The sequence below is a fragment of the Macaca fascicularis genome, chromosome 18 (assembly GCF_037993035.2).
Source record: "Macaca fascicularis isolate 582-1 chromosome 18, T2T-MFA8v1.1".
NCBI lineage: Eukaryota > Metazoa > Chordata > Mammalia > Primates > Cercopithecidae > Macaca > Macaca fascicularis.
The window spans coordinates 49,069,493-49,090,162 of NC_088392.1; the positions used below are offsets into that span (position 1 = coordinate 49,069,493).

At 37.4% G+C, this 20,670-nt stretch overlaps 1 long non-coding RNA gene across 10 annotated transcripts in view; it reads right to left on the minus strand.

Moving 5' to 3' along the window:
• The window catches only part of LOC123570045 (uncharacterized), a 357,619-nt gene that overhangs the window by 335,187 nt on the left and 1,762 nt on the right, over window positions 1-20,670 (minus strand). The window contains exon 2 of one of the 10 annotated variants that reach the window (XR_010582869.2): window positions 135-248. The exons of the other annotated variants lie outside the window; for them this stretch is intronic. This is a non-coding gene — a long non-coding RNA (uncharacterized lncRNA). The remainder of the gene's footprint in view (window positions 1-134; window positions 249-20,670) is intronic. 10 annotated transcript variants of the gene reach the window in all.

The window sequence follows — 20,670 nt, forward strand, 5'->3', positions numbered from 1 at the left end:
ATTCTTAACTTGAAATCAGTAGACTGAGGTGGGCAGATCACCTAAGGTCAGGAGTTCGAGACCAGCCCGGCCAACATGGTGAAACCCCATCTCTACTAAAAATACAAAAATTACCAGGGCATGGTGGTACATACCTGCAACCCCAGCTACTAGGGAGGCTGAGGCAGAATTGCGTGAACGTGGGAGGCGGACGTCGCAGTAAGCTGAGATTGAACCACTGCACTACAGCCTGGACAAAGAGCAAGATCCTGTCTCAAACAAAAAAAAAAAGAAAGAAAGAAAAACAAAAGGAAAGAAAGAGATGTATCAGTAGACAAATGATGCCTAGGGTACCTAGGAGGGAGCATGCAAAATGTTGTCCAGGAGTCAGTTTCCCGGGCAGATCTTTCTGCAGATTATAAAAATAGTCGTCAGTTTTTTGCACGAGTACATGTTTGTCTATGTACCACTCACAGCACGAAAATGAGTTTTAACTTTCTTATGAAGTGGGGAGCAGAATTTTGTCTCTGCAAATGGTTAAGTAGTAATCGCAATAAATTCTAACAGCTAACTCCTAAAGGCCCCCTTTGACATTTCCCACTCTAAACACAGGTCCAGTTCAGTCCACAAAATTGGTGACTGTCCTCTTGTTATAATATTACTTCTTGAAAATTCTTCTCCTACTAGGTTGGCTCATTATGTGAAGTATCATTTGATGCCGTGGTGAAGAGAGTTACGTTAGGATAAATTTCCTCCTTTAATTAACGCTTTACCTGCACTCCTGCCCTCTTTCCTCCTCAGCATACTGGTTGCATCATATGCTCCCATTCTTTCATAACAAATTTTTATCCTAAGCATTTACATTTCCTCAGGTCTCACATTTGAAAAATACTGCAAAACAGAATTCCTCCCTTGACTCACACATTTCCCCATAAAGCTTTATTTTTTATCTCCTCTTTAAAGTCAGAATTTTCCAGGTGTCAGAAAATGTCACCTCTACTTTCTCATCTTCCATTGCATAATCACCTATCCCATTGAAATTCCATTCTGTTCCCACTCTACCAATAAATCTACCCTTTTGAAGAATGCCAGGTACCTCCTTGTTGCTGAATCAAATGGGTATTGATCTCAGTTCTAGCATTACTTGATTTCTAGGTTACATTTGGCATTGTTGGCATGTCTCCTCCTTCTTCCAATATTTTCTTCCTATAGCTCGTGTAACATTTCTGATTTATTTTCTTTTACTACATGTGACTGGTGCATCCCAATCTCATTTGCAGGCTCCTCTTCCTCTGGGCATTCATAAAACTCTTACGTTCTTCAAGGTTAAATCCTAGACCCACCTTTCTTCTCCCTCTTTACATTTTCTCACATTCAGCAATCCATAAAGACAGGGAAAACAATAGGAGCAGTTGGAAGACAGCAAGACAGCAGTGCAGGTGAAGAGATTTGGAGACTTAGAGGGAGTTATGCTATTTGCTGTATCTCTGTTCTATTTATTGAGATAGAAAATATGATAGGAGGACTGGGTACAGTGGTTCATGCCTGTAATTCCAGCACTTTGGGAGGCCGAGGAGGGTGGATCACTTCAGCTCACGAGTTTGAGACTGGTCTGGGGAACATAGCGAGACACAGTTTCCAAAAATAATAAATTTCTGTATTTTTAAAAATTAGCCAGGTGCAGCCCTGGGGTTTATGGTTGCTACTTCAGAGTCAGTCATCCCGAAGCTCTATATCACATGAATGCTATAAAGAACACAGTGGGCACTCACTCAATTTTGCTTAAAGAATGAATAGATGAAATTGTGTTGTTTTTATCATTGCTGCTGTTGTGGCATATATAATACTTAATATGACCTTGATTACTCTGAATTCTCATCCTGACTCCTTGAAATAATGAAAGCTGCAGAAAGTTCACTGTTCAGAGAACGAGTAACGTTGTTCTTATCCTCCTGCCCACTCCCCAAAAAGTCATCCTTAATTCTGCTGGGTATTTTGTTATCACAAAGAAATGCATTTAATCAAATACTTTCTGCACATGGGACACAGATAGTCAATATGTGGTAAACAAGTCTGTTTCAATATAAAGCGGGGACACTGTGTTTCTGAGAAATGCATTGATCTCAAATGGCAGAGTTAGTCTTCTTTTGTGAGAAGAATCTTTCAAATAAAGCTAGTTAAACGTTTGAAGGTGTCAACACTTTGATGTTTCAAAGCCTCAATTATTCAGGTACCACAGAGCTGAGCATTGTATGTCTGCCAATGTCACATTTAAAAAGCTCAGATGGCTAAGATGCCATGTTCCGTTCAAGTCTTCTGATATTTGAAATTAAGAGAAGAGCCCTTTCATTTCCGCAACTCCTAAGGCTTTCCCATTCTTCATGCTGTCGCTCTGAAACTCAGCATTCATTAAATACTTGCTTGTAATTTGAATACATTGTTAATAGAGTGGACAGCTTCCGAGGTTGGAAGTTCAACATATACTCTAGGGCAGAGGAAAACTTTTGATAGCTCTGATTGAGATTGGTTGTTGAATCAAGGGCCTGATTTGGAGCCAGAGTTGTATTAGACAAGTTATCCAAGAGGAGTACATAGAATGTTTTTATCCTTTGCAGCATCTGCCCAAGCTACAACCATGCTTCAGCATATGGCATTCAAAAAATATGCTGCCCTCCTCCCAGATGGGCTTGATAATCTTTCTCAAGAAATTAGTGCAAATACTGTGATATTCTAACACCATTATAAAGCATTGCTTTATACCATTCATGTGATGTAAAGCTTCGGGGCCACTGGCTCTGAAGTAACAACTATAAACCCCAGGGCTGCACCACCTTTCGTATGCCAAATACTTTTAAATAAATCCCTAGTGTAATTTGTTTCAAAGGTATACTTCCGTAGCCTCAAAGCATCTGTCATTTGCTTTGGTCTGAAGTTGCCTGAAAATGACATTGGATTGAATAGACCTTGTGGTAAAAATTAATTTTAAGTATTTTGGGGAAATAATACAAGAAGCATATTAGATGTGTGTTCAGTCATACTGACGAATGAAGTTGCGATCTCCAACTTTTACATTCAGTTGCCTGAAAACTCCAGGTTTTAATAGGTACTGAATAGGAAACTGCTTGATCAGGAAGTTTAAAAAGTATCTACACTAAACATTATTGTAAGATGATTTCTCCCAGACACAATTTTCAAAAATGCCTAAAAGTAAACATTCAAATTATCTATCTATACTACCATTATTTTTGATGCCATACTTACGTCTTTTCCAGTCCGAGATGCATTTTCCTACCTTTGAGGCTCTGCTCACCATAATGCTCAGATCCACATCAGCTTCTCTGCTGTAATAGACCTCACCTACTCTTTGGGAATCTGCTAGAATGAGTCTTCTACAAAGGATTTTCTTACTATCCAAACCAGAATAATCTCTCCTGCCTCACATTTATATTACTTACCATCCGCTGCATTTATTTGGCATTAAGGCATCCATTGCCTTGTGACATCTGTTCTATTTTTGGCTGATATTGCTGTTGACCTTTTTATGTACGTATCTTGTCTCTCTAACTGGATGGAATGCTCCTTGAGGACAGGGTCATGAATTGAATCATAGATTCTTACACCTTGAAGAAACTTTAAAGATCAAACAGTTCAACACCTCATTTTATAAATGAGAAAAAAAGAGTCTGCTAGAAGTTAAATAACTGATTTAAGGTCAAACGATCATTTAGTTAGAGGGCTGGAAATAGAGTTCCTGGCTTAAAATATCTTGCTGTCCACAGTGTGCTCCACTATAACTTTCACAATGTATTAGAGTTGAAATGGGCATTCGTAATCCAACCTCCTCAATTTATAGAGTGGGAAACTGAAACCCAGAGAGGCTGTGAAATATTTGCCTATGCCATATATTGAGTTAATTCTAGAAGTCCTGGGGCTACAATTCAGATTTTCTGTTAGCACAATGCTTTGCCCACTGACCTAAACTCCCTTCATCTTCTGTATTTCTCAAACTTCTATATACAGAGTAAATACCTATTAAGCATCTACTAAAATTTATACATAAATGATGTAATTGTCTTTTATACACAACTTGAATCTCCTAAGACAAAATAGAGTGAAAAACAGAGAAAGACTAGCTGTATGTAAAAATGGGTAAATTCAGGGTTACCAGTGTTTGCTGAAAAAAATATGCTGCCTTTCCTGTAGCTTTTTCTGGAGTCAGAGCCTCACTTTTGTTTATGCCAGCAGGTCTATTTTTTCACAGAACCCTCAATCTGTTTAGGATTCAGGTGGGGTTATCTGTTCCTTTTCAACTTATCTTCACCCACTGGTTTTTGCTTAAGTATGAAGAATTCTTACTTTCCGAATCTCATATGCAGAAAAAGCCTACACCAGGAGTACATAATCCTTTGCCAGGTGAAGTGCATAAGAGGGTGCCAATTGTCATCACTATGACAATGCACTTAGCTGCCAGAAACACCTAAAGTTTTCAGGGTTTTTTAATATTAACATCATAAAATGAAAACTCCATCTTTTCAACTCCCAAAAATCCATCATTCTTTCCACTTAAACTTGATTTATAAATTGTGTTTTGTTAATCCCTTATGTTTAATAAAACTGAATACTGGATTCAGAAATTTATTGTGATCCTGAGAAGGAACTGCATCTTATAAAAAGAAGCAGTTCTGTCACTGATTAACTGGGCAATTTTAACCAAGTCATAAATATCTCTGGGCTTATTCCTTCATACGGCTAAAACAAACAAAAACAGACAAACGCAAATGCAAATGTTTGACGAAAGGATCTCTGTTCCTTCTCTCTTGATAGGTGGATCAAAATGGTAGACTGAAGATTTAAATCTACCTTCCCACTTGGCAAAAACATTGAAAATGGTAGAAAACTTATTTTATACATTTCAATCCAAGGAGTTCTAGAAATAATGAAAGTTATATTCGGAATGCCAGAGGATGTTTGGAGATCTTGGAAGATAGCAGCTAACATTTGTGGAGGACTTACAGTTGCTTTATCTAATTAATCTAGCACAGCAATTACATGAGGCAGTAGCTGTTATCCTCATTTACAGGTGAAAAATTGGAAGCCCTGGGTTTGAAATAATACGTCCCAGAGTGTACAGTGAGTTAGTCACAAGCTGTGCTTTGCAGTCAGATTCAGGTATCAGAGCCTGTACTCTCAACCCTTGTTTCCAATTGTCTCTCAGGGACAATCTCTGGACAGCCCATGTGTTCAGGCTGCTGTAGAAAGGAGATCAGAATGACCTAAAGCTTCCCTCTTCACAAAAGAAAACAACTTCAACGTAAGAAAGTGTCCAGACTCACTATAAAGAACTAGAAGGCAGGTAGGAGGGTGGACTGCTGTGGATACAAAGTGTTTGGTTAAAACCGACGTAATCATTAACAATTCTACTTGAAACCTCAGGATGCTAGATCTAAGCCTGATGTTTATTTTCAGTGAGGATATTCATTCTCTTTATTCCGTTCTCAGTTGATATTCTGTTTTCTGTGCATTACATCCTGCGACCATTTTCACCCATCTCTTAGTGTCCTCTACCTTCCTTTGAATAATTTACTGAAGAATAATTGAGAATTCCAGTGTATACCCATCACTACCCTAGCTTCTAGCTACAAGCAATGAAAAATAAATATGAGACAAATACAGAATTCACAAATGTTATTATTTTATCTGGAGAAAGAAAGCCTTTGCTAGAGGACAATTGCACTGTGGCATGAAAACTTGAGTGGGACCTTATGTTTTGGTTGTTGTTGGTGGTGGTGTTTTTGAGATGTCACTCAGGCTGGAGTGCAGTGGCACAATCTTGGCTCACTGCAGCCTCCACCTCCCAAGCTCAAGTGATTCTCCTGCCTCAGCTTTTCAAACTAGCTGGGAGTTAAGATACGTGCCACCATGTCCAGTTAATTTTTTGTACTTTTTAGTAGAGATGGGGTTTTGCCACATTCTCCAGGCTAGTCTCAAACTCCTGATCTCAGGTGATCCACCCTCCTCAGCCTCCCAAGGTGCTGGGATTACAGGCGTGAGCCACGGCACCTGGCCTGTTATGCTGTAAATTCCATGATTGGAATATTGATCCAAATGACATATAGTCATGTCTCTGATATTGAGAATCACCTAACTGGCTGAGACTTAGTTACTTTATTTGTGAAATGGGGAAACTGGACTAGTTTATCTCTAAAATTTATCCCTTCAAGTTTTTGTTACATCTTGAAGGCATCATTTTTATTGTCTCTATTTAGTTGCATTACATATAAAGTTTATAGTAGATAATGTTCAAAGTTTTTGGTAAAGTATTTGGGGTTCCTCAAATAAATTGCAATTTGCAGAGGCTGAGCTCTTCAGGAAATGGTCTGCCATTCTGTAGCTAAAATTAATTTTTTCTAATGACTTACTTAGGAGAAGAGCTTGACTCTTTCAAGTGCTCTTTGCCCAGTGAGGGGAACCTATAATTTTTAGAATAGCTTAGTAGATGTTGAGAGCTTGTTTTCCTTAAAGTAAATGACAGAGTTGATGGCTGCATCCTCTAAGGTCTATGCTGCTTATTGATTACCTCATCTTTAAATGCCCAGTCTATTCATGTTTTTATCCATTTCATTTTGGCTTCAAATGTCTTAGTCCTTTGTTCCTTTATCTTGATTTGTTCTCCCTTTCTCTCCCACATCATATTTAGTCTTTGAGCATTCTTAAGTCTTAGCTATTGTTTTGGCACTACTCAAAAGAAGTTGAGTGGAAATTTGCTCTTTTCTATTGTAATTATCCTTGCTCAAAATCTTTGATGCCAGATCCTCATATATTTCATTTGTTTATATGTATTATTACGTATAATGAATAATTTTGGATTCATAGCTTTCACATTATAGGTTTTCATTTTGCAGTTCACCTGTATCAAGTGCTTACCTTCTAGTACTTTGGATTTAGACACAGGAGTATGACACATGTTCGCTATAGCTGTATATGTACTTCAAGGTTTGAAGCCTTGCTGAAGATAATTTTGTTAAATTGAGTTTATTCTTTTTTTATTGTTAATGGGAGCCATCAGAATAAAAGGGTTTATTTGTAATGACAAGAAGGAGTATTTGACAAAATTTCCAGCTTAAGACTATAAAATAAATCCCAGGAATCATAATTATTAAGTATTAATATATTTCTTCAAAACTGATTAGCTCTACCAGGCAGTGAATTCCACACAACCACTAAGAGATTCCTTAATACTCTGTGGCTAGTAATACAAAACCATGACTTGCCATTTCCAAAAATAATTCAACACTAAGGTTTCAATTGCTAATCAGAAAAATGTGAGGATTAAGATAAATTATAAACGCATTTTTTCAAATCTCTTGCATTTCTATTTATTGAATCCATGCTTCTGTGTACTAACAGACTTAATTTGTCTAAACTAGAGTCCATCTACAAATTTACCCTAAAAGAACTATTTAAATAGAGAATAGAGATACTTGTGATTTATTATATACTCTCTCTCTCAAAAAAAAAAAAAAAAGCTTAGTTAATTAAAAAAGCTCCGGGTCACTATAAGTTTTAATTAAGTTTTAGCCATAATTTTAGATTGTTAAAAAGGCCAGGGGAAGGTAGAAAATAAATATAGCCAGCAAGCTAGAGCCACTTTAATATTCCTGGTTTATTAAAATCTATTCAAGTCTTTGATGGTCTATGAAATCATAGAGTTCTATCAGTTATGATCTCAAAAGATTTCTGAAACATTTTTTAAGCAAGAAGTAAGCAAATTATGGGTTTGTCTTTTAAAATGTGTTTTATTATGTCATTACTTCAAATAATGTCAGTAACTCAGTACCAGTTTGAATGGTTATGGAACATTTGTAATTCAAGGGGGTGTGATTATCATTGTATATTCTGGTATAAAAAAAGACTTTAGCCAGATTACTTTTTATCGGCTCATGAATTTAGATGCAGTTCTTTTAGTTCCATAATGCAGCTGTCTAGGGGTAGATATATGCAACTCTCCAGATTGGCTGCCATTGAAAACTTGTAGTCTGAAATTTGATAGTTCAGGGTGGGGAGGCATTGCAGGCTCTCATGGGGAAAACATTTTGAAACAAATAGCTACAACAATGACAAAAAAATGAGATTTGAGTTAGCTGTTTCCCAGGTGATATTTTTGTTCTCCATCTATACATATAATACAGCGGAAAAAAGCAGCCGTCTTTGCGTTTATTTCTACTGCCAGTCTGTATATGATAAATGTCAATTTCTCCAAACATCCAACAGAATAGGGCCTCCTTGACACTAGGAATCATTCACTTAACTGACAAATTCACACTGTCCATTTAATGTGGCTTTATTAGCATTAGCAGTCAGCAATTCTGAGTCCATCGGCTGATAAAGAATGACGCATTCTCCTTTCATTAATGCTCATTTAAGAAAATAATTCCTTATCTTCGAAGGCTGAACAAGCACACTGTATACTCTTTTCTTAAAAAGGTGTACAACCAGTAAAAACAAAGAAACAGATTTGATTACACCCTCTGAATCAGGGGTCCCCAACCTCCCAGGCTGCAGACTGACACTGGTCTGCGGCCTGTTAGGAACTGGGCCGCACAGCAGGAGGTGAGTGGTGGGCAAGCTAGCATTACCACCTGAGCTTCGCCTCCCATCAGATCTGTACTGCCATTAGATTCTCATAAAAGTGTGAACCCTATTGTGAACTGTGCATGTGAAGGATCTAGGTTGTGCACTCCTTTTGAGAATCTAATGCCTGATGATCTGAGATAGAACAGTTTCCTCCCAAAATCATTCTCCCCTCCCCCATCCATGGAAAAACCATCTTCTATGAAACCAATCCCTGCTGCCAAAAAGGGTAGGGACCATTGCTCTGAATGATGACAGAGCACTAGTACAATGGAGGAGGACTGAGGTTCACAATTCGTTCAGCTATTGTATCTTTTCAATTTAAAAGTTTTCATGCAGTATTCTCAATCATGACTAATCACAGGTGTGCCAACTAGAAAGTAAAGCTATTGGAATTATTGATACTATAAACTGTTAAACAACAACAACAAAAAAAATCACTGATACTTGCTAAAGCATGGTAAAGAAGATTTTATTCATGACCCTAGTGATAGGTATAGGGACCACTGCAATAGGATTTTGCATAGAAATTTGTCTCAACACCAAATGCAGCATGGGGAGGTAGGAACTGATAGTCAAGGAGCAGCGTAGGGGTCAGTGGATAGAAAATTACTAAGAGGAAACATCAGGGGTAAATGGGATTCTGGCTAAACTGACCTTCAACAGTCTTGCTGAAGACAAGTGAGGATGATCTTCCATATTTATATCAACCAGTATAGTATAGTCTACTACACCCCTAGCCTATTGACCCTCCTCCATTACTGAAAACCTATATGGAAACCTTTACAGGCACAAACCTATACAGCATGTTACTATACTCAATACTTTAGGCTGTAGGAGAATGAGGAAACTAATTAGGTATCAAGAGTGCTCAGATAGCAAGAGTGAGATGTTCTTGCTAAGTTAACTTGGCAGGTAGACTGAAGTTTGCTCAAAGGATCTTTGTCAAAGTCACATATGAGAGAGAGAAGTCATAGCAAGACTATCAGTGAGACTAGACTGTAATAAAATAAGACATCAGATGTGTGGCTTTAAGGCCTTGAAATCCTCAATCTGGAGACTTCTTTGGCATACTTGTCCCCCATCTTTCCTCTCCTTGTAGAATCTAGTAGCCTTCTGTTCTTATACTAGATGAGAGATATCTAACGAAGGCCCGACTGATGGGAGAGGGAATCCAAGGTGAACAAAGTCTGCAATTTTTTTTGAAGGGCAATGGAATTTGCTGCATAGTAGTAGCTGGGAAATTAAAAAGCAAGCAGTAATGTCAAAGGATAGAGCCTGAATGTTAGCAAAGAGGTAGAAATCACACGTGAGAAGAGAAGAGCAAGCCCTACTGCCAAAGGATATACACTGATATGCCACATGACTTTTCAGTCAACAGTGGACTGCAAATACGGAATTGGTCCCATATGATTATAATACTGTATTTTTACTGTATCTTTTCTGTTTAGATATGTTTAGATGCATACTCACCATTATGTTTCAATTTCCTAAGATATTTAATACAGTAATACGCTCTATAGGTTTGGGCCAAGGATCAATAGGTTGTACAATATAGCCTGGGGTGTATTAAGCTATACTACACAGGTTGATATAAGATTGGAACATGATGTTCACACAATGAAATCGCCTAAGGACACATTTCTCAGAACTCCTCGCAATCGTTAAGCGATATATGACCATAGTGTCATCATTAACATCAGAAAAGTTGGCCAGGCACGGTGGCTCATGTCTGTAATCACAGTACTTTGGGAGGCCGAAGCGGGCGGATCACCTGAGGTCAGGAGTTCGAGACAAGCCTCGTCAACATGGCAAAATCCTGTCTCTACTAAAAGTACAAAAATTAGCTGGGTGTGGTGGTGGGCACCTGTAATCCCAGCTACTCAGGAGGCTGAGGCAGGAAAATTTCTTGAACCCGGGAGTTGGAGGCTGTAGTGAGACGAGATCGCACCACTGCACTCCAGGCTGGGCAATAAGAGCAAGACTCCATCTCAAAAATAAATAAATAAATAAATATCAAATCAGAAAAGCCATCTGTATTTTGTAGGACTATGTGGACTTTGAGAACAAACTATTTTGTTTGTATGCAATTTTGTTGGTTTGTTACTTTTTTTGCTATTATTAAGTAGGTATTTTGGTCAATGTTAAGAATATGTTGTATTATATGAAATTTGATTCAAACCTTGTGGAGTTATGGTATCAGCCCTCTCTCTTTTTAATTTTTTTTTTATTTTTTGAGACTGGGTCTCCCACTGTCACCCAAGCTGGAGTGCAGGGGAGTGAACACAGTTCACCACAGGCTCGACTTCCTGGGCCCAAGAGATCCTCCTGCCTCAGCCTTCTGTGTGGCTGGGACCACAGGTGCATGCCATCACACCGGGCTAATTTTTTGATTTTTTGTAGAGATAAGGTCTCATTATGTTGCCCAGGCTGATCTCAAATGTTTGGGCTTAAGTGGTCCTCCCACCTCAGCCTCTCAAAGTGCTGGAATTACAAGTGTGAGTCACTACACTTGGAAGCTCTCTGAAAAAAAAAAAAAAAAATCCAATTCACTGAGAAGAAGTGACTAGCTGGAGGCTCACAGCCAGTCAGTGGTGGACATGCAACTTGAGTCTAAGTCTAAGCATTTTATTTTTCCCTCTGAGCATGGAGCTTGCTAGGAGGGATGGTAAAAAACTGCCGTCGGAGAAAATCTCTTCACAGGCTGGAATGCTTGGCCAAATAAAATGTAATCACAGAAAAGACGTTTAGTTAAAATACAAAGTACAAAAGCATATCATAAAGGTGGAAGACTTAAAAACCAGTATGTCAAAAAAAAGATAAAAGCCTTTAATTCACCACATGCTCAATGTATGCCAAATGTGCAATATACTTCTTGAAAAGTAGCTGTTCTCCAGATTAATGCACTTGGTATTCTAAGCATGATTCCAAGAGATTTGGTCAGGGAATGATGAGGAGGTAGTCAAGACCTGATATGGTACCTGACTCCTGGGCAAGATAGTGATGTAGAAAATGACCCAAATATAGAAACTACCTGTGTTGGCTTAGCCAAGCAGGACACTACAGCTGACCAGTACTATAAGGGAAAGGCAAAGTAAGGAATGGTTCAGAAAATAGCCAACATACGGGTTTCCAATCATGAAGGAGGAAAATCCAGCTCATGGTTTGGATTCAGGAGACTTAAGAATATGTAACCCTCTTTTGGGGGATGCAATGTTCCTTCTCTACAAGTAACTAGGAGGGGAATGAAGGAAATGTCTCCATTCCAGAGTGATGGACAGAATAAGGCAAGATGGGAGGTTTTCTTACCCCTCAGTAGTAGTTGTGGTAGACTTCCTGTCTTTGAAACGATCTAAGATACCTGGATGAATAAATGTATATCAAGGTCTATGGACATTTCTATAAACTGTATTAACCCCAAGAGAAACCATATGTAACAACTTTAGGGGACCCTGGCGTTATTACCTGAACAAGTTGTCACGTAAAAATAGGCATGATACGGCCAATGAAAATGCAACAAAGAATTTTAAGTAAAACTGTCGAAGAACCATCATTCAAAGAAACAGTGTGAAATACTTATGTGGGAGAACAAAATATATTTATGTGTTTCTATGTCATTTAAAAGAAAAGAAAGTAACAAAACTCAGAAAACTTGAAAATCCTTTAGGTATGATCAGTTGTGATTTCAGCTGCGAAAGAGGGATCCTGTTAAGTCTTTTTTTAATAAATGAGAAGCAGCAGAGAAATCATTGTAACACTATCTTAAATATAATAACTGGAATGTAGACAATTTTTAGGTGGGGGCATTAAGGAAAAGATTGGAGAACCATGTAATTATGGTGACAGAGGAAAGAAGATGAAGAAACAGAATTCTGATTTTAGCCTGCAGTAATAGAAGTGTAACACCTATAAGAAGAGCAGTAACTCTCCCAGTTTGCTCACATAGGTGAGATCACATTGGTTGCATTAATTGCAAGGCACTATGCTCATTTCCAATCTCTACAATATCATAAACCATGGCTGGTAGTGTTTTGGTGGCCTATTTGTCATAGCTGTAAAAAAAAAAAACTTTCTAATGGTTAAGCATATATATTACCTGTTAACGTATGTCTCAAAGGTTAGAATTAGACACACCATGGCATCTAAGACTTACTACCACATTTGACTGTATCTTGTGATGCCAATGCCTGTGTATGGCAGGAACTTAATACACTGCTCTCTCATTTCCTCAAGGTATTGGGAGCACGTGATAAGCACACCAACACCAAGCAAGGAAAGAAAAACATCATGCTATACTTTTGTCTAGTTTCTTTGCATTTTTTAGAAGGACTACACAGAAAAGGTGATGATGATTAACGGTAGAATGAAATAGTAAATTTTTAGACACCATGACATGTTGCTGAAAAAGGAACTCCTTCAAAATGTCCCTGAAATGACTCCAAAGAGGTATCTAGTTCCTCTTATTATATATAAAATGGTCCTAATAGAAACTGAGGATGCATTATGAATAATGAGGCTGAATTTTAATTAAAAACATGTCTTTACTGATCTAAATGTCCATTCCATCAAGCTGAAAACAATGTTAATCTAAGTGCTATTCTCCTGACACTTGGAAGCCTTGATTTATCCTATTAAGATTCCTCTCTACTCTTTCAATGCCCTAAAATAACAGAGAAACTGTGTTTATTTTTAAGCAAATAAGGAATTTTTTTAATGCAATCTTTATAGGGAATGTTTCCATGTATTCGTAAAATACAGGAAAGTCCCTACCATAATAAAACATCAACATAGTCTACAATTGTACAATTTAGGATATCGGCTGGAGGAATAATGTTCTTTTCTCAATTCAGTCAAAGTAGTTATAGGTTAAAAATTATATGCATAATATTTGGCTGGGTTCTTCACAATATAGTATCCACCTTCAAGGAGCATAAACTCTACTTGAGGAAACAAGATATTATAATAAAATCAGGTAAATCATCACATAAAGCAGTGTAATAACAAATGTTATACATAATTCATTATTCACAAAAACAACTAACCTAACATTTCCAGGGTCAAGAGCAAGCATACAAATGGAGACCCACATACTATGTGTGTAGGTATTTAAGAGGTATAAACTCTCCTAACAACCCAGAGGGCCAAGTTTGAATTCGGGATTTTCAGAGTCCATGTAGTCCCTTTAGGATGCTGGGCTCAGAGAGAGCCCACTAACAGCCCATCTTCCACTGCAGTCTTTTTTCTATGCACTGCTGGCTCTTCACCATACTTCAAGTGACACCTCTTCTGCCAAAATAAAGTTACTACCTTAGTTCACTTACTAAATCTCCTTCCTCACTCTGCACAAACCACTACTCTTTGGTCAATGCACATGCCGGTGGCAGGAGCTACATTATGGAAGGAGGATCTGGAGAAGAGACTAGCTTTCTGCCTGAATTGAATATAGAAGCGGATCTCAAAAGAGCAGGACTTGTCCATTGCAAACAGAGCAAAACCCATCATCAAAACCATAGAAAGCTATTATTGCATTAGATACTGAGGCTGTAGGTGCTTTTCTTTTTAAATTGACTGACAAGAGCAGAGAGTTCATATTAGGAAACAGTGGCAATTAACACAAAAATTATTCTTTAATGATCCTGCCCATTAGCTACAAAATTTTGTTACAAAGAAAATCCTTGGAATTAAAGTAAAAATTTCTCCACAATCGAATTCTAGAATATGTTTTCTCCCTCACTGACCATTATTTTCTTGTCCCTTAAGTCTTTTTTCTTTTCCTGAAAAAACAACATGATATTTTACTTGACAATAAAATTTCGCACTTAAATCTAGCAAAAGCTTAGATAGATATGTCAATATACATTTATATTCTATATAACCTTTCACATAAGTTTAACTCACTATTTTTCACTCATGCAATTTTTGACCTTCACATTTTAAGTTATGATGTTTTTATAGGTCAAATATATATACCTCATGTACTATTTAGCAAGCTTTCCAAACCTTTACAGTTCATCTCAAATACTGACAAATCATAGAAACCTTTCTAATTTCCATGGAAAAATAAATGGGTCTTTACTCTCATAAAAATGTGTTTGACTAACACAAGAACAGAAAACCAAACACCGCATGTTCTCACTCCTAAGTGGGAGCTGAACAATGAGAACACATGGACACGGCGGGGGCGGAGGCATCACGCACTGGGGCCTGTCGGGGGTTGGAGGCTAGGGGAGAGATAGCATTAGGAGAAATACCTAATGTGGATGACGGGTTGATGGGTGCAGCAAACCACCATGGGACATGTATACCTATGTAACAAACCTGCACATTCTGCACATGTACCCCAGAACTTAAATTATAATAAAAAAAAATGCTTGAATCATCCCATATATCTAAATACATCTTATAACTATTGGACTGTAAATGCCTTAAAGGAGAAGATCATGTCATATATTCAAATGCCAAAGCACTTGACATAATCTCTGATATATTAAGAATAATTATCAACACAGTTTGTAGTTGTTCAATAAAAACTAAGGATGATGGACATTTTAATTTAATCTTGGTATAATAAATGATGCCATAAACTCTTAAGTAATTAAGCCCTGTGGAACATACAAGGGTCATGGGGTACTTACTTCCTGAATCACATTTCTTAAAAGTGCCAAGAAAACAGTTCATCTATTTATAATCAGTCTTATATTCAGCAACAAATCCTAAAAGATTCTTCATCCCAGGAACTTAATACTGTTTCAGTGTGGCTGTGGAGTTGGTTTGAGGGAGATCCCACTGTAGTTTATGGTGCCTTCTCTAGTTTATGTCCTATTTATTACTAGATTCCACCTTATTTAAGGAAAGCCACCAACAAACTGAATCGCTGCCTGTCACTCTGTTACAAACTTCACAGAGCTTCAGCCATGACAGCAAACATCAACAAGCTCCATGAAGTGATTGGCACTGCCCATCAATCATGGCTCGGGTGCAAAGTGAAGGGGAGGTTTTTCTTTATAGTGAATATACTAGAGAGAAAACATGGTCATTATGGGTGAATTTGTCTATAAATATCATGCCTCAATACTGTCAACACAAATGACTTCCACCTTCATTTTTTTTCTTGTGAATTGTTTGTTTTGCTTCATCAAAGATAATAAAATATTAAATGGCATAAACAGATTTGAGGCCAGAAGGTAGCAACTCTGCTGATAATGCTGTTGGAATGAGTATATTCAATATGAGAGGATCATACTTACAAGTTTAATGTGCTTCTGTTTCTGAATTTTTATGAAAATTGGATACAGGTATAAATTATCACAATGCAGCATTTTAAATTTCCAACGATCACTTTCCCTGAAGTTTGCACGAACTGTGTAACTTTTTGACAATAAGGACATTACCTCTTGTTGCTTTATATTACTTTCCTCTCTTTTACTTTGGCTGGGATTGAGATTTTTAAAGAATTTTCATTTCCTTTTGTAGGAATCAGTCTAGAATTTTGATTGGCCGAGTGTGGTGGCTCACACCTCTAATTCCAACAGTTTGGGAGGCCAAGACAGGCAGATGACCTGAGGTCAGGAGTTCAAGACCAGCCTAACCAGCATGGTGAAACCCCATCCCTACTAAAAATAAAATAAAATAAAATATAAAATTAGCTGGGTGCAGTGGTACATGCCTGTAATCCCAGCTACTTGGCAGGCTGAGGCAGGAGAATCACTTGAACCCAGGAGGCAGAGGTTGCAGTAAGCTGAGATCACACCATCGTACTCCAGCCTGGGCAACAACAGCAAAACTCCATCTCAAAAAAAAAAAAAAAAAGAGAAAAGAAACTGACTAGAAATTTAAACTGATAGCCAGCTTCTACCTTTGTCTCCATAATACCAAAATTACATAACGTAAAGATTCACAACACAGGAATATGAAACTACAAACTAACAAGTTTGTGTGTGTGAAATATGTGTGTTTTTCACATCCTGCTCTTCATCCAAATTTCCAGCATGAGGGAGATAAGATGTATGAGACATAGAAGAGAGAATAAACATTTCATTTTATCAGTGTTGATGTATAGTTAATAAGTAATTAATTAAATTTCTGGGACCATACAGCCATTTAAAACCAAAAGTAAAAATAGGGTCTAGAAATGTGACTCTCACTGTGGCCAGTTTGGCATTTTGCATTAAAAAGCTATATCAATATCTATTTTTTAAATAAACTTTTTTATGAGCCTAATGAAGTAACATTCACAGTTTGAGTACTATTGTGCAGGTATTTTAGTTTTTTTCTCTTTCACTAATACAAACCATATCACCCCTGACCATAGGGCTTACAAATGACAGGGGCAACACTAAAGATAAGGTATAGATGACTCAAGGTCATTCTGTCCTCATTACTGGATAAAGGTCCCCAAACCCACCCACAACTGCCACAGGATCAGTCACCTCAACTTCATATTCAAAGGAAAAAATATATAACATACAACCCTCAATGTTGTTTCTATACTATGTGGCCAAATCTACCATATCACTTGGGTCTCTGTCTATGACTGACAGAAAACTCTGAGCAAAAAATAAACTTTTTGTTACTGAACGTACTTTTGACCTCTAGACCCTTTTTGGCCTTTGCATTGAAATTGTGTGTGTGGCACATGAATGAAAATCAGAGAAAACTGCAAGGTCATCAGGGGATGACAGAAAGCAAAACAGTATCTGGGAGAGGGAAGATGCTGAAACACAGGGAGCGCTGCTCTCTTCAGATAAACAGTCCCTCTTGGCTCTTCCCTTCCCCATCACTGTGACTGACAGGCATCGCATGATCTCATAGAGAGGAAGGAGATAAGCAACTAGGGAACAGGGAAATACAAGTGTTTTTGGAAGAATTTAGTACCTAGCTATGTGATTTCTGGCTTGCTCAAATATGAACAAAAGGTAGGTAGTGGGACAAAGGTTAAAAGTGTGTCTTTTTCATACCAATAACTCTTTATTTAAAAAGAGTTTCTATAAACCCTTTCACTTATTCTCTAAATTTAAACGTAAAAGGTATCCAATGCTCTGGTTTTACCTCAGAGATGTGGAGAGTGAAAAAGATCCTCGCTCCCACCCTTACAGCAAGAAACAAGCTGAGCAAACCATCAAGTAATAGCTTTTCTTGAATCCATCAGTTAACTAAGGTGGTAGTGTAACTATCCCCAAATCTTAGGGAAGATGGGCGCCTCCAGGGATCAGATCTTGAGCACTTGTTGACTGAGGACAGGTGCCTTAGCAAAGGGATGTTTCTGTTCTCTTTCAGATGTTTTCTCCCACAAATCCCACCAGGAATTCTCAGGGAAAATCTGGAAGAATACTGAGACAACTCCCCTGTGGTCCATGGTGCTGGCTAGAGGAGGGGCACAGAGGTTACTAAAGAAAAACTGCTGGCACCCTTGTCCCTGTCTCCCCTACAGGACAAAAGCCTTCGACCACTTGTAGAAACACACAAAGTCGTAGAAGAGGAAAGGTGGGGGGGGGGGAACTTTCTGCATTGATCCAATATAGAGCAGAGGAAAAGAAGGTGAATTCAAGAGGGGTTTACCCTGAGACTCAGAAATATAGTATTTACCTAAGACTGAAGCTAAATCAGAACATCAGAGAACATCCTTTCCTTCTCCCACTCTTCATTACTAGATTAACAAGCATAGAGTAAAAATGTCGTGGAATACAGCTGGGAGAGATACAAGAGGCACAGCGCTTCAGGAACACAGTACAAAGGGACAGATCCAAAGACAAGCCTGAGGTGATGGCAGACATTGAGAAAATCACCTCTAGGAATACAGCACATACCTTTAACATAAGAAATCATTAGAGGAGTATAAAATAAGTACACACACTAACTGTGCAGCAACAGGAAGTTTTGTTCATCTCTATCTATTACAAAAAATGTATCTAAGTATTTACTATGTTACGTAAGTTGTCCGATTTTCAATAAAAAAAAAGTCATAAACCATATGAGGCAGAAAATAAACACACTTGTAAGAGACAAAAAAAAAAAAGTCACCAGGTGTTAGAACGATCAGAACGTAAACTTTAAATAAAAGTTATTAAGATACTAAAAGTTCTAATGGAAAATAAAGACAACATTCAAAATTCGGTGGGCAACTGTAGCAGAAAGATGGGCACCATACGAAATAACCAAATGAAAATGCTAAAAATGAAAAGCATATTAACAAATTATCTTCAATGACTTTATCAGTAGATTCAACACAGCTGATGGAAGAATCAGTGAACTTGAAGATATATTAATATAAATTACCCACGACAGAGAGGAAGAGGAAATGGTTGTTCAAAAAAATTACAAACAAACAAATCCAAGACTTGTGTATCCAAGCAATTCCAGATGCTTTAATATACATGAAATTGGAATTCTGTAAGAAGAGGTAGAAAACTGAGAAGATGAAGTTTCCAAAATTAGTGGCAAACCGCAACCCACAGATGCAAGAAGCTCAGAGAACTAAAAACAGAATAATCTTTTCCCTTTCGTCCTTATATACCTAGGCATATCAAGTTCAAAACTGGTAAAACCACAGGTGAAAAGAAAATCCTGAAAGAAGACAGAGGAAAAGAGCACTTTACCAACAAAATAACAAGTGAAATAATTATAGCTGGCTTTTCTTGAGAAATTATGCAAACAGGAAGACAACGAAGGGACATACTTAAAATGCTGAAAGCAAAAGAAAGGAAACATGACAAAACAAAACCTGTCAGCCTAGAATTCTCTAACCAGCAAAAATATTCTTCAAAAGTAAAGGAGAAGTAAGGACTTGCTCAGACAAACAAAAACTCAGAGAATTTATTGGCAGCAGTCTCACTCTGTAAGAAAGGTTAAAGAAGTTCTCCAGGAAGAACACAATAGAGAGAAACGAAACTATACAATAAATAAAGAGGCCTGGAAATGGTACAAGAAAAGGTAAAATAAAATTTGTTTATATAAATTTTTACTTAAATTTTATTTACATAAAATAAAATTTATGTTATACAAATACTCCTAATATATAATCGTCTAAGCAAAAATAGACGATTTTTACATAGTGTTTTACATAGTGTTTACAGCATATGTAAAAGCAAAATACATGAAAACAACAGCACATGGATATAAAGAATAGTTGAAAATTCACTATCGCAAAGTCCTTATGCTGCATGGGAAGCAGTATAACATTACTCGAAGGTAATCTTAAATTAATTAAAAATATTTAAGCCCTAGGGTAAACATTAAAAAATAAAAGTAGGTATAAATAATAAGTCAGTAGAAGAAATAAAATAGAATATTAAAAATGTTCAATTGGCCCCGGGGGCAGAAAGAGAAAATATTAAAAAAGAAACAACATGAAATTTAAAAATACCTAGCAAGGCAGATTTTTAAAAGATATCCAAATGAAAATGACAATCAGTAGAAAGATGTTTTTAAAGAAATCCCTAAGGGTAACACACAGGAATTCTGAAGTTTTATCTGTTATTTCTTTATCTTATTTTTTTTCTCGGGGGGACAGGGTTTCACCTCTGTTGCCCAGGCAGGAGTGCAGTGGCGCAATCTCAGCTCACTGCAACTTTTGCCTCTGGTGTTAAAGTGATTTTCCCACCTCAGCCTCCCAGAGTAGCTGGGACTACAGGGAGTCACCACCATGCCCGGCTAATTTTTGTAATTTTGTAGAGATGGGATTTTGCCATGGTGCCCAAGCAGGAAATTATCTGTTAATTCTTGTATAGAATATATTAATCTATTTTTTTCCCATTAAATTGTGGCAGTGGATATTGTTTGTACCCTGTCAGGTCTGATAACATGGGAATGCACGTTTCCTTATATAACTTAGGAACACAGTATTTCACTACACCCAAATTATATTACTTTAAATAATATAACATGTCAAAAACTGTTCTTACAATAATATAGTATTTGAAACGGCTGTCGCATGATGTGACATCTGAGATCATATGTTAGCTTTGCAATGTACACGCTGTGTGTTATTGAAGATGCTCCTTAACCATTTTTAGCATGTTTTCTCAGAGGTAAAATGGAGATTGTAATATATGTGTCTATCAG